The sequence below is a fragment of the Lissotriton vulgaris genome, chromosome 7, assembly GCF_964263255.1.
Source record: "Lissotriton vulgaris chromosome 7, aLisVul1.2, whole genome shotgun sequence".
In the NCBI taxonomy this organism is placed as follows: Eukaryota; Metazoa; Chordata; class Amphibia; order Caudata; family Salamandridae; genus Lissotriton; species Lissotriton vulgaris.
The window spans coordinates 514,369,668-514,383,384 of record NC_141695.1 but is presented as its reverse complement, the minus strand read 5'-3'; the positions used below and the strand labels follow the sequence as shown (position 1 = coordinate 514,383,384).

The window sequence follows — 13,717 nt, the reverse complement described above, 5'->3', positions numbered from 1 at the left end:
AGTATCGTAGTTTCGGTTCCCGGGGTCCAAATCGATTTTTTAAAGCAGCTATTATATCAGCTGGGTTGCAATTTCAATAACCCGTCGTCGTATTCAGGTTAAAATTCAGGATAGATGCGGGAGGTGGCGAGGGTCTCGGGAGCCCTGTGCTCACGCGACCATCTTGTTTGCGTGCGAAGCTCCTCCTCCGAGGCAATGTTTAAAGCATTTGTACGTACACGTACAGTAACACAGTGAAAACACTCCAAAAGGATACCACACCTGCTTAGAAAAATAACCAATATTTATCTGAATAAAACAAGACCAAAACGTCAAACATCCAACATACACAAGTCAAGCTATCACTTTTAAAAGGTTCAAATTAGTTCAGTAAATAGGAAACTATGGATGCGTAATTTTTAGCACAAAGTACCTGGGATGCATCAAATTCAAAGATGAAAACAGGTGCAGGGGAGGTGAGGCACCAGAAAAGCAAAACAATACATTGGTTCCTTACTTCAAGGGGAAGTGATGCATCGGTTCCTTACTCCTAGGGGAGTTGATGTGTTGGTTCCTTACTGCAGCGCAGGGGAGGTAATGCATGGCTCACTGGACACGCGGCCTTGGTTCTTAACTGCTGGGCAACATCAATGAAGAACTTAGTGCACAGGGACGATGGGTCCAGAATCCAGACGCTCTGTGATGATGCGGAGGAACAGGCAATGCGGTGATTTCACAGTCACGAAGCTGGTGATGCATTGATTTCTTCAGCTGCACAGCAGGGCCTCACCGGAGTCGGAGCATGCGCCATGGATGTCTGTGACAATGTGCTCAGTACTTGAATTGCAGTGATCTTTCAGCCGCATGGCAGGCGCTGCATCGATTCTTCGGCCACACAGCAGCAATGCAATGGTTTCTCAACTGCAGGGCGGTGCTACATTGGAAAAACGAGTGCTAAGAGTCAATGCATGGATTTTCTCCTCAGATCTACCACATTCTAATTCCAAGACCCCAGAAACTGGATTTGGCACCACTTGGCAAGTCAGGGTTCTCAGCAGAAGAACCCAGACACTGGCAGGAAAAGTCTTCGATGGCCCTGAGATTTCTTAACAGGAGGCAAGTACACACAAACCTTGGTGTAGGATGTAGAAAGCAAAGTCAGTCCTTTCACTCCCAGGAAAGATGCAGAGAGAAGCAGGACAGCACAACAAAGCAACCAGCAGAGTGTCATATCCTGCTGGCAGAATGTCCTCTTGGTCCATATGTGTTCTGAAGTTATGGTATCACAGCTCCAGTAATTATACAATTTTCTGCCTTTGAAGTAAGCAAACTTCAAAAGAAAGTCTTTGTAGTGCACAAGACCCTGACTTCCCCTGACCTGGCTTCAGACTCACAACAGGGGGGTGGAGACAGCCTTGTGTGAGGACAAGCATAGCCCTATTCAGGTGTCAGTGACAGCTCCTCCCACCACTCTAGCTCTATATCTATTCACAATTGGAATTTACACTTGTAAGAGGTTACAAGGCAGCTCCAATAACAGCCTATAGGAGAGATAGTCCTTGCAATAGTGAAAAACGAAATTAGCAGCATTTGTCTATCAGGATATGTCAAACACATGTGGTACACCTTTCAAATACACTGCACCCTGTCCATAGGGCTAACTTGGGCCTACCGTAGGGGTACCTTACATGTAGTAAAAAGGGAAGGTTTAGGCCAGGCTAGTGGTTGCCCTTGCCAGGCTGACATGGCAGTTTAAAACTGCCCACACAGAAACTGCGGTGGCAGGTCTGTGACATGTTTCTGGAGCTACTCATGTGGGTGGCACCATCAGTGCTGCAGACCCACTTGTAGTATTTGATTTACGGGCCATGGGCACACACAGTGCACTTTACTAAGGACTTTCCAGTAAATCAAATATGCCAATCAAGGATAACCAATTACAGATACAATTTACACCAGCAGCACATGTACTTTAGCACTGCTCAACAGTGGTAAAGTGCCCAGAGTCCTAAACTAGCAAAAATTATATGCAGCACACAGTCAAAAACAGGAGGTCAGAAGCAAAAAAAACAGGGGGGAACATGCCAAAGATGCCAGGTCTAACAATGTCCCCCCCCAGCAGAAAGTAGTGAGAACTACCAAACCTCATGGGAGTTCTCTTCACCAAGCTGGAAGAACCTGGACATGGCGTCAGCGTTGGTGTGTTCTGTGCCAGGAGGGTGTTCCATCCTAAAGTCAATTCCCTGTGCGGAGATGGACCACATCAACAGTTTTGGGTTCTCACCCCTCATTTGCATTAGCCATCTGAGGGGCCTATAGTCGGTCTGAATTCGGAAGTGAGTCCCAAACAAGTAGGGTCTTAGCTACTTCAACCCGGGGAAGAAGCCTCCTACTATTGAAAGCTACAGGTTGATCTAGGCCCAATCAATCAATCAATCATTCAATACATTTATAACGTGCACTACTCACCCGGAGGGTCTCAAGGCGCTTGGGGGGGGGGGGGTCCGCAACTGCTCGAACAGCCAGGTCTTGAGCTTCTTCCTGAAGGAGAGGTGGTCTTGGGTCAGGCGGAGGTCGGTCGGGAGGGAGTTCCAGGTCTTGGCGGCCAGGTAGGAGAAGGACCTTCCTCCTGTTGTCGCTCTTCGAATGCGGGGGACGTCGGCGAGGGCGTGACTGGTCGATCGGAGATGGCGTTTGGGAGCGTAGAAGTTGAGGCGGCTGTTGAGGTAACTCGGGCCTTGGTCGTGTAGGGCTTTGTGTGCGTGGGTGAGGAGACGGAAGGTGATTCTCTTGTTGACGGGGAGCCAGTGCAGGTCTCTCAGATGTCCGGAGATGTTGCTGCGTCGGGGGATGTCGAGGATGAGTCTGGCTGAGGCGTTCTGGATCCGCTGGAGTCTTTTCTGGAGCTTGGCGGTGGTTCCGGCGTAGAGGGCGTTGCCGTAGTCCAGGCGGCTGGTGACGAGGGCCTGGGTGACCGTCTTCCTGGTCTCGGTGGGGATCCACCGGAAGATCTTACGTAGCATGCGCAGGATGTTGAAGCACGACGAGGAGACGGCGTTGACTTGTCTGGTCATGGAGAGGGAGGAGTCGAGGATGAAGCCCAGGTTGCGTGCGTGGTCTGTCGGTTTGGGTGCGGTGCCCAGGGCGGGGGGCCACCAGGTGTCGTCCCAGGCGGAGGGCGCGGATCCCAAGATGAGGACTTCCGTCTTGTCTGAGTTCAGTTTCAGGCGGCTGGTTGTCATCCACTCGGCTACGTCTTTCATCCCTTCGTGAAGGTTGGCTCTGGCGGCGGCGGGGTCGTTGGTCAGGGAAAGGATCAGCTGGGTGTCGTCGGCGTAGGAGATGATGTTGAGGTTGTGTTGGCGTGCGATGGCCGCCAGGGGGCTCATGTAGACATTGAAGAGGGTGGGGCTGAGCGAGGAGCCCTGAGGGACGCCGCAGATGACTTCGGTGGCCTCTGACTTGAACGGTGGTAGGCGAACTCTCTGTGTCCTTCCGTCGAGGAAGGAGGTGATCCATTCCAGTGCCTTCTCCTGAATTCCGACGTTGCTGAGGCACTTCACTAGGGTGCGGTGGCAGACAGTGTTGAATGCTGCGGAGAGGTCTAGGAGGATGAGGGCCGCTGTTTCTCAGTTGTTGAGCAGGATACGGATGTCATCGGTGGCAGCGATGAGGGCGGTCTCGGTGCTGTGGTTGGCCCAGAAGCCAAACTGTGAGGGGTCGAGGGATCCATTCGTCTTGAGGAAGGCGGCCAGCTGCTTGTTGACGGTCTTCTCGATGACTTTGGCTGGAAACGGGAGGAGCGAGATGGGGCGGAAGTTCTTGAGATCGGTGGGGTCGCCTGTTGGTTTCTTTAGTAGAGCGCTGAGTTCGGCGTGCTTCCAGCTCTCGGGGAAGGTGGCGGTGTCGAAGGAGGCGTTGATGATGTCCCGCAGGTGGGGTGCGATGACAGCGTCGGCCTTGTTGAAGATGTGGTGAGGGCAGGGGTTGGTTGGAGATCCAGAGTGGATGGAGTTCATCATGCGGATGGTGTCTTCTGTGTTGATCGGTGTCCAGGCGCTGAGGGTGGTAGTAGGGGGCGTTGGTGTGGTCGTGGGGAGCGTTGTTTGTGTGTTGAAGCTGTTGTGTATGTCCGCGATCTTGTTGTGGAAGTAGGAGGCGAGGGAGTTGCAGAGGTCTTGCGATGGGGTGATGTCATTGGCCCCGGCGCTGGGGTTGGAGAGCTCTTTCACGATGTTGAAGAGTTCTTTGCAGTTGTGTGCGTTGTTGTCCAGCCGGTCCTTGAAAGCTGTTTTCTTGGTGGCGCGGATCAGTTGATGGTGCTTTCAGGTGGCGAGCTTGAGGGTGGTCATGTTGTCCGGTGTTGGCTCCCTTCTCCAGGCTTTCTCGAGGGCTCGGCAGTTCTTCTTGGAGCTCTTGAGTTCGTCGGTGAACCATGGGGCCTTCTTGCTGCCGGGTCTGTTGGGCGGGGTCCTCAGTGGGGCGAGTTTGTCCGCGCAGTTGCTGAAGCACAGCTCACACATCAAGATCTGAGGCATCAGTCTACACAACAAACTCCTTGGAGAAGTCAGAAGCGTTGAGCACGGACACAGTGCACACAACCTTCTTCAGGGTTTTGAAAGTGACCTGACATGCCTCAGTCCAGATCACCTGACATGACTGCTTTCTTGAAGTCAGCTCTGTCAAGGGGGCAACAATGTTGCCATATCCTTTGACAAATCGGTAGTACCCAGTGAGGCCTAAGAAGGCTCTCACGTCTGTCTGAGTCTTTAGGGATACCCAAGCCAGAATAGTGTTGATCTTGGGTTGTTGGGGTGCCACTTGGTCATTTCCTACCTGGAGTCCCAAGTACACCACAGACCCATGTGCTATCTGGCACTTATAGGCCTTGATAGTAAGGCCTGCCTTCTGCAGGGCCATTAACACTTCTCAGAGGTGGTAAAAGTGTTCCTCCCAGCTGGAGCTGAAAACAGCAATGTCATCAAGGTAGGCAGCATTGAAATTCTCAAGCCCAGCAAGGACCTGGTTGACCAACCTTTGAAATGTGGCAAGGGCATTCTTTCAACCCAAAAGGCATGACCCAGAACTGGTAGTGCTCTTCTGGTGTTGAGAAAGCTGACCCCACCTGTGCCCCTTCTGTGAAGTCAATCTTCCAGTACCCAGAAGTTAGATCAAACATACTGAGGAACTCGGCAGCTCCCAGCTGATTAATTAGATTATAAGCTTGGGGATGCAGTGTGTGTCAATCTTAGTGACAGCATTGAGCACACAGTAGCCCAAGCAGAAACCGCAGTTCTGGTGTGGCACTGGGCACAGCAGCTTTGGGAACCAAGACGACTGGGCTGGAGCAAGGAACACTAGAGGTCTCAGTCCCCCTTAAAGCTAACATCCTGGACACTTGCTTCTTGAGGCTAGTCTTCACTCTGTCAGTAAAGCTGTAAATCTTGTACTTCACAGACAGACTATCCCCATTATCAATGTAATGAATGCACCAAATGGGTGACCCCTGAGGTGAGTGGAAACAGAGTGGCAAACTCCTCCAGCAACTGGCGACAGTCACTCTGCTGCTCAGTGTAGGGGAGAAAATAACACCTTCTACTGGCACATCCTGCTCCTTGGCAGATATGAGGTCAGGAAGAGGTTCACTCACCTCTTCCACCCCAGCATCAGTAGCCAAGAGCATGGTCAACTCAGACCTCTCAAAGTGAAGTTTGAGGCTGTTCACATGCAGGAACCTCAAGGGGGTCCTAGGAGTCTGCAAGTCTACCAGGTAGGTGACATCACTCTTGCGCTCCTTTACTTCATATATGAATGCATCCTGGGGTGGCTGCCGAGAGCTTCCTCCGTGACAAAATGTAAAGTTTATCTCACAGGGTGCCCGTACAACAACTCAAAGGAGCTAAAGCCAACCCCCTTCTACGGTACCTCCTTGTAGTCGAAGAGAAGACATGGCAACAGGATGCCTCACTTATGCCTCATGGGTTCAGACACACAATAATGCGTTTCAGGGTACGGATGAATCTCTCAACTAACCCATTACTCTGATGGTTGAATGGGGTGGTTAATTTGTCCCCCTCCACATGGCCTTCATGTACAGTGACATGAAGTTGGTTGATACCACCTCCTTGGGGAAACCCACACAGATAAAGATCCCATCAGTGCTGGGGCCATGATGGGTGCCGTCGCTGTCCTAAGAGAGATAGCTTCTGGGTAATGGGTGGCATGGTCTATCAAGATCAGTATGAACCTGTTGCCCACGGCTGTCTTGGGATCCAGAGGCCCCACAATGTCCATGCCCACCCACTCAAAAGGGGTTCTCATGACAGGGAATGGTTGCATGGGAGCCTTACATCTCCACTCTTGCCACTTGCCTGGCAAGTCTAACTAGACCTATATAATTCAGGTCTAACAGTTATAATTATTTTCTGTACATTGTTTGTGGTATATAAATAGTCGATAGGTATTGTCATATATAAATAGTCAATGGGTAGGTGCCTCAAAATGTGGTACAGTGGTAGTAAATAGCGAAAAGACAATAGTGTATAATAGTGCACTTGTAATGTGAAGGTAACCACCCAGGCTATCTGTATAGCAAAACACCAGCTATATATTCAACTGCAACATTCCCAAAAGTAGAAGACTTAAACCATAACACAAACAATCATAAATGATATCAAAAATAGTGCATTTTAATAAAAACAAGGGTACATTTTTTTACAATGTGAATATACAGTTATAATAAATTGTTGATAAAACTATATTGGATTTTTACCCTTAACACATACGAACACGGCCTAAACTTAGAATGCCCGTGGGTAAACGCTATAATATGATGGAATAACCAAAGATAAGAACAGACCCCTAGATAACTGCATGAACCAATGCATTAAAATGTATAGTTAATTCCATCTTAATATAATGCTTAATTGACCATCCAAACCCCTAAAGACTTCTGTAGCATGAAGACATTAAGGACTTCAACCTAAACAGATTAAGCACTAACTGATTCATAAGAAGGAAAAGTGAATCTGCAGGAGTACGCTAGAAAACTCTCCATTCTTTTATTTTATCCCAAACACAACAATATGGGGAAAAAGTAACTATAGCTTTAAATAGGGGAGGAGCTTTAGGGAAATGATGTCACAAAGGTGGAGTATAAATACCAATTGGATTCGGTGTGTGAATCCCTTTGTTTTCTGCCGTTACAAGCCACCCGGTGACTGGACCATTGCAAGAGGAAGAAAGAGCGCCAAAAAGGTAAGCCCGAAAAGGAATGGTGTTCCTAGCCCCTATCTGCTAAACGCATCAGCTTTAAAACATCTAGTATACTGATAGAATCATTTCTCGAATTTCCCAGGCACTTCCCAGGTACTCTGTCAAAAAGATTAGAGACCTGCCAAAAGCGAGCGCTCAGTAAAACAAACTGCTGGTCTCCGCGGTCAGAAAGGAAAAAAAACGGAAAAACCCGTCTGACGGCAGCGCTGTCTGCAGCCTCGAGAAATTCTGAACGGCTGTCTGTTTATTTAAAGAGATTCACTAAGGTAGGACCGCATGTTGTCTTTCCTAGCGCAAGGGGCCCCGACAAAAGCATGTTGTCAAAAGGAAATTGAAAATAGTTAAATAAACTTAGCATTTTATGTTTTCCCAAACAGTTCCACGTTGACGCTGCAATTATATGCAGGAAGCAGCATTTCTACGAAGACACCACACGGGCTGTCTTGAAACTTAACCAATTACTGTCCTTTGGTGTTTTGTGCTGCATATTTGAAAAACTCCCCGTTTTTATTGGTGAGAGAAACTATTAAAAGCATATTTAATTGTACCTAAATAAGAGATCTGTGTGTCATTGTAACGCTTGGCCCTTATGGTTTCATCTACAGCCATGAGGCAATTCTGTACTTGAAGAAACCCACAGAAAGTGTAAATACAGGCTAAGTGAGATGGGAGCAGTGGATCCCCAAAACTGAGGTAGGCAACCCAATATAAAAAGAGAAGGAGGGTATTCAGATGTTGCTCTCTATCGCGCTAAGGAAAGACACAGAGTGATTTTTAAGTAACACAAAATTATGTCCTCTACAGGTGACACGTGCCGATTTCAGGGAAAGAAAATAACGGTGCCTCACTTACTCTGTTTTTAATTGAAGAAATCCATAGATGGACCATCTGAACAGAGGTCTATGTCAGGTAAAGACATGGGTAGCTTAACATCCTGGGAAATATGAATAGGTATACACCAATTTAATTACAACATAGTGTTGGTGTAAATAGAACTTTAGTATTAGTTAGGTGGAGGACTATAGGACATGATATTAGTTGCTAATGGCGTCAAAGCCAATAGTTGAATCCTTTTGAAAAAGATGCCTGAAGCTTTATATTGAAGCTGTACATTCTTTCTTTTTTCATTTATCTTACTACTTAAACTCTCTTTCTGGGTGTCTCTCACCTTTTCTTGATAGAAGGATAAAGACATCAAGTTTATTGAATGTAACTTGAACAGGATTTGTATAGAATGCTATCAGTACAATAAATGCACACTATAGACAAAATAAGTGATATCAGAACTGTGATTGTTGATGCCTGTTCACCTTAGGATAGCTCCAGTAGCAATGTATCTCTTGTACTCCTTGCTATATATTAAGTAAGAATCTAAATAAAACAACGAACTGCACTAGATATTCCCATGTTAATTGAAGTGAACCGAATAACAGAAATGAAATGGATAAGTGTTCCAGGGTTCGCTATTACCTAGTATGAATGAATAAAATTGAAATTGTAAACTGTGACACTGTTTTGAAACGTGGAAAAAGAATAAGAATATCATTTTGTTCTTTATAGATAAATTGGCTGAAACTATAAATGTCCTGAGGAAGACACCACGAGGTGTCGAAACGCGTTGACTCACATACAACAGCCACAGCAACAATAGATAGGACATGTATCATTGCCCGTCTAATGTTTTTTAATTTGTGTTTTCTTAAATACAAAATATATCACTTTTTATCAACAATTTATTATAACTGTATATTCACATTGTAAAAAAATGTACCCTTGTTTTTATTAAAATGCACTATTTTTGATATCATTTATGATTGTTTGTGTTATGGTTTAAGTCTTCTACTTTTGGGAATGTTGCAGTTGAATATATAGCTGGTGTTTTGCTATACAGATAGCCTGGGTGGTTACCTTCACATTGTATGTTTTCCCTGACCCAGGATTCTCATCCTTACCAGGGGGCCCTTGTTTCTTCACAAAATACTATACCCACGGTTAATCCGTGTGGGGCTTTTTACTTTTCGAGTTTTGCAACTCTGGAGACTATCTGGGGTTTTTACCCTTCTATCTTATTGGATACATCCTTGTGGGTTCTTTGCCTTTCCTTTATTTTTTAATTTTCTCCTTTCATCCTGTCACTTCTTAACTACAGATTATTGATTAAGTATTCCATATAATTAATGGCCCAATTTCAGACCTTTGGGTTCTCGGACGAGGACTTTGCCACCTTAGTGGGCACTAGTGCCTCGTTTGGAAATGGTTCTTCGAGCACCTCTCTCAACAACAGTGACACTAATAAACTGCTAGATTTACAAAAGAAACTTATAAGGATAGAAGCCCATGGGGAATTCATGCTAAACTACCTTAAGCATGGCATAATTCCCTTAGGATTAAGAGTCAGGAATATTCCTGGGCTCTTTGTCGATATCAAAACCTTTCTCACCAAATGGAGCATGATTGCTACTCGCTGCTCCAGAGATTTAATGATCCTGATAATATCTACAGCAAAAGATCTAGCCATGGATATAAGAAAAGAGATAGAAGAACTCGAAGAAAAGCTTAAAAAATCAACAACAGTGGAAGATGCGAATAAGCAATTTGACATCATAAAGCAGGATATAGCCTCTTTTTCAGACTATCTTAGAAAAAGAAAGGAAGAAAAATTTGCAAAGGATAAAAGGTTTTATACCATAGAACGGACCTATCCGTATCTTGTGGAAGGTTTTTTCAAATCAGACTATCAACATGGGGCTCCCAGATACGAAACCCAACAAAGAATCAATACCTTCTCTGATTCCTCAGATCCAGAATCAGAGGAAGAAGGGGTAATGGGGTTCCATGACGAAAGATCCTTTGACCCAAGAAATAATCAAAGAGGCAACCGTCGTCCTTTTTTAGGGAACAGAGGGGGAAGAGGGGGACGGAGAAGAGTGAGATTCCAGAATCCCACGAGAGGGAATTATCAAAATCACCAATATGCCCAGGAACCTCAACAGTACCTGGAAACAAGGAGCAAGCAATATTGGAGGAACGGGATGTAATCCCGATATTCAATCTTTCCTCCTTTAACTTAGCACCCTCTGACCTCTCAATTTTATCTAAAGGATTATCCTTTGTCCCCCATGCTCAAGTTAACATCTTTGAATTGTACCAAGACATTCATGCCTTTTTTCGAAAAGTCAGGTTAAAAAGATACTTCACAGAAAATGACCCTTTAACATTAGACAACATATCCCCCAATATAGTGGCCCTACCATCCACCTTTACACCAACCTTAGAGCAGGTAGGTCCAGAGATCGCGATCTTTGAAAAAGCGGTGTTAAATAAATTAGACCAAACCTTGAAATTTGTCCCTAAACCAATCTATAACATCACAAAGGACGAATATGATTCAATAAAGAGTTTCAAAAATAACAAAACTGTGACTGTTAAGAGTAGCGATAAAGGTGGGGGAATAGTTCTGATTGACACTGCAAGATATGAGAGCAAAATGTTAGAGATGCTCAATGATCCGATATTCTATAAAAAGATCAAGTTGAACCCTACAAACAGGATAGTGAAAACAATTAATAAAATAACAACTAAAGCCTTAGACACAGGAATTATAAACAAAAAAGAATTTGAATTTTTAAATAAATCCGATAGGAAAATATCATGCATATACGGACTACCTAAGGTCCATAAGAACCAAGAAGACCCCCCATATCGTCCAATAGTCTCAACGATAGGGACCCCTTTGGAAGCCATCTCTAAATATTTGGACAACATATTGCGCCCATATATCTCTTTATCACCCTCCTATATTAAGGACACAGGTGACATAATAAAAAAAGTTGAGAATCTCCAATTTAACCCTCAGAGAGATATTTTAGTGACTCTTGACATCGAGTCATTGTACAGCAACATACCACAAATCGGAGCCATAGAGACAACACTATGGTTTATTGAAGAACATCAGATTCCTTGCTGTAGTAATTTTATAAGGGAATGTCTAACTCTGGTGCTGAAAGAGAACTGTTTTGAATTTGGTGAGCAATTGTTCCTACAAACGAAGGGAGTCAGCATGGGAGCCTCTATGGCTCCATCAATAGCCAATATATACATGATTGCCTTTGAAACAAAAAACATTTTTAATGAAATGGCCCCTTTCTTCGAGTCTGTTTCCCATTGGTACCGCTACATAGATGATATCTTCTTTGTGTGGACCAATGGGGAACAGACTCTTGAGGAATTCTTCCTGTGGCTAAACGAAGCAGATGTGAACTTGAAGTTCACTGCCCATACTAACAAGGAAAAGGTAGAGTTTCTAGATATTTTTATCAAGAATGTTGAAGGTACCCTAAAGGTTGACTTATACACCAAACCTACCGCGAGGAATACTATGTTACATTTTAAAAGTTTTCACCCAAAATGTCAAAAAGAGAGTATTCCGTTTTCCCAATTTCTCAGGGTACGGCGCAACTGCACCGATCTAAGAGATTACGACTCGCAATCAGAAATTATGAAAATTAAATTCATCCAAAGAGGCTACCCCCGTCGCCTAGTTAGAGAGGCTTACAAGAGAGCTAGGTTTTATGATAGAGATGCTCTCCTGAATTCTAAACGTACGAAAAATGCACAGAATCTGGTCTGCATAACTAAACATTCTACGTTAGATGGGACCATTAGGCAAATTATTAATTCAAATTGGCACCTACTGAACCTTAATAACGCCCAACAAAAAATGTCCAAACCTATGTATGCGCACAGGCGCAATAAAAACCTGAAGGATCAAATTGTCCGCTCCAGATTCAGTAAAAGTCCGGAAATTCCTCCATTTGTACAAAGGTCTTTTACAAACAACAATCCAATAAAAGGCACATCGAGCTGTGGCTCATGCAAATCATGTAAGAATATCCATCTTGGAGAGACAATGACCCTGAATGGGGTTGAAATAAAAGCAAAAGACCTATGGACATGTAATACACAAAATGTGGTATATCTTATTACATGCCCTTGCCATCTAGGTTATGTTGGCGAAACAGGAAGAGCAATAAAAATTAGGCTGACCGAGCACAGGTCAGCAATAAAAACAAAAAAAGTTACAGCACCTCTAGTGAGCCATTTTTTAGACTTCGGACATTCTCCGGAAGATATAAAATGGCGAGTTCTGGAAAAAATACAGTTGCCAAATGACAAAGGAGGGGAAAAGATTAGGAAGAAGCGAGAACTATATTGGATTTTTACCCTTAACACATACGAACACGGCCTAAACTTAGAATGCCCGTGGGTAAACGCTATAATATGATGGAATAACCAAAGATAAGAACAGACCCCTAGATAACTGCATGAACCAATGCATTAAAATGTATAGTTAATTCCATCTTAATATAATGCTTAATTGACCATCCAAACCCCTAAAGACTTCTGTAGCATGAAGACATTAAGGACTTCAACCTAAACAGATTAAGCACTAACTGATTCATAAGAAGGAAAAGTGAATCTGCAGGAGTACGCTAGAAAACTCTCCATTCTTTTATTTTATCCCAAACACAACAATATGGGGAAAAAGTAACTATAGCTTTAAATAGGGGAGGAGCTTTAGGGAAATGATGTCACAAAGGTGGAGTATAAATACCAATTGGATTCGGTGTGTGAATCCCTTTGTTTTCTGCCGTTACAAGCCACCCGGTGACTGGACCATTGCAAGAGGAAGAAAGAGCGCCAAAAAGGTAAGCCCGAAAAGGAATGGTGTTCCTAGCCCCTATCTGCTAAACGCATCAGCTTTAAAACATCTAGTATACTGATAGAATCATTTCTCGAATTTCCCAGGCACTTCCCAGGTACTCTGTCAAAAAGATTAGAGACCTGCCAAAAGCGAGCGCTCAGTAAAACAAACTGCTGGTCTCCGCGGTCAGAAAGGAAAAAAAACGGAAAAACCCGTCTGACGGCAGCGCTGTCTGCAGCCTCGAGAAATTCTGAACGGCTGTCTGTTTATTTAAAGAGATTCACTAAGGTAGGACCGCATGTTGTCTTTCCTAGCGCAAGGGGCCCCGACAAAAGCATGTTGTCAAAAGGAAATTGAAAATAGTTAAATAAACTTAGCATTTTATGTTTTCCCAAACAGTTCCACGTTGACGCTGCAATTATATGCAGGAAGCAGCATTTCTACGAAGACACCACACGGGCTGTCTTGAAACTTAACCAATTACTGTCCTTTGGTGTTTTGTGCTGCATATTTGAAAAACTCCCCGTTTTTATTGGTGAGAGAAACTATTAAAAGCATATTTAATTGTACCTAAATAAGAGATCTGTGTGTCATTGTAACGCTTGGCCCTTATGGTTTCATCTACAGCCATGAGGCAATTCTGTACTTGAAGAAACCCACAGAAAGTGTAAATACAGGCTAAGTGAGATGGGAGCAGTGGATCCCCAAAACTGAGGTAGGCAACCCAATATAAAAAGAGAAGGAGGGTATTCAGATGTT

The 13,717-nt window shown here is 44.4% G+C and overlaps 1 long non-coding RNA gene across 2 annotated transcripts in view; it reads right to left on the bottom strand.

The window, feature by feature from the left end:
- LOC147701967 (uncharacterized) overlaps positions 1–13,717 on the bottom strand; it is a 440,939-nt gene that overhangs the window by 83,173 nt on the left and 344,049 nt on the right. Inside the window, exon 2 of one of the 2 annotated variants that reach the window (XR_015297488.1) lies at positions 497–913. The exons of the other annotated variant lie outside the window; for it this stretch is intronic. This is a non-coding gene — a long non-coding RNA (uncharacterized LOC147701967). The remainder of the gene's footprint in view (positions 1–496; positions 914–13,717) is intronic. 2 annotated transcript variants of the gene reach the window in all.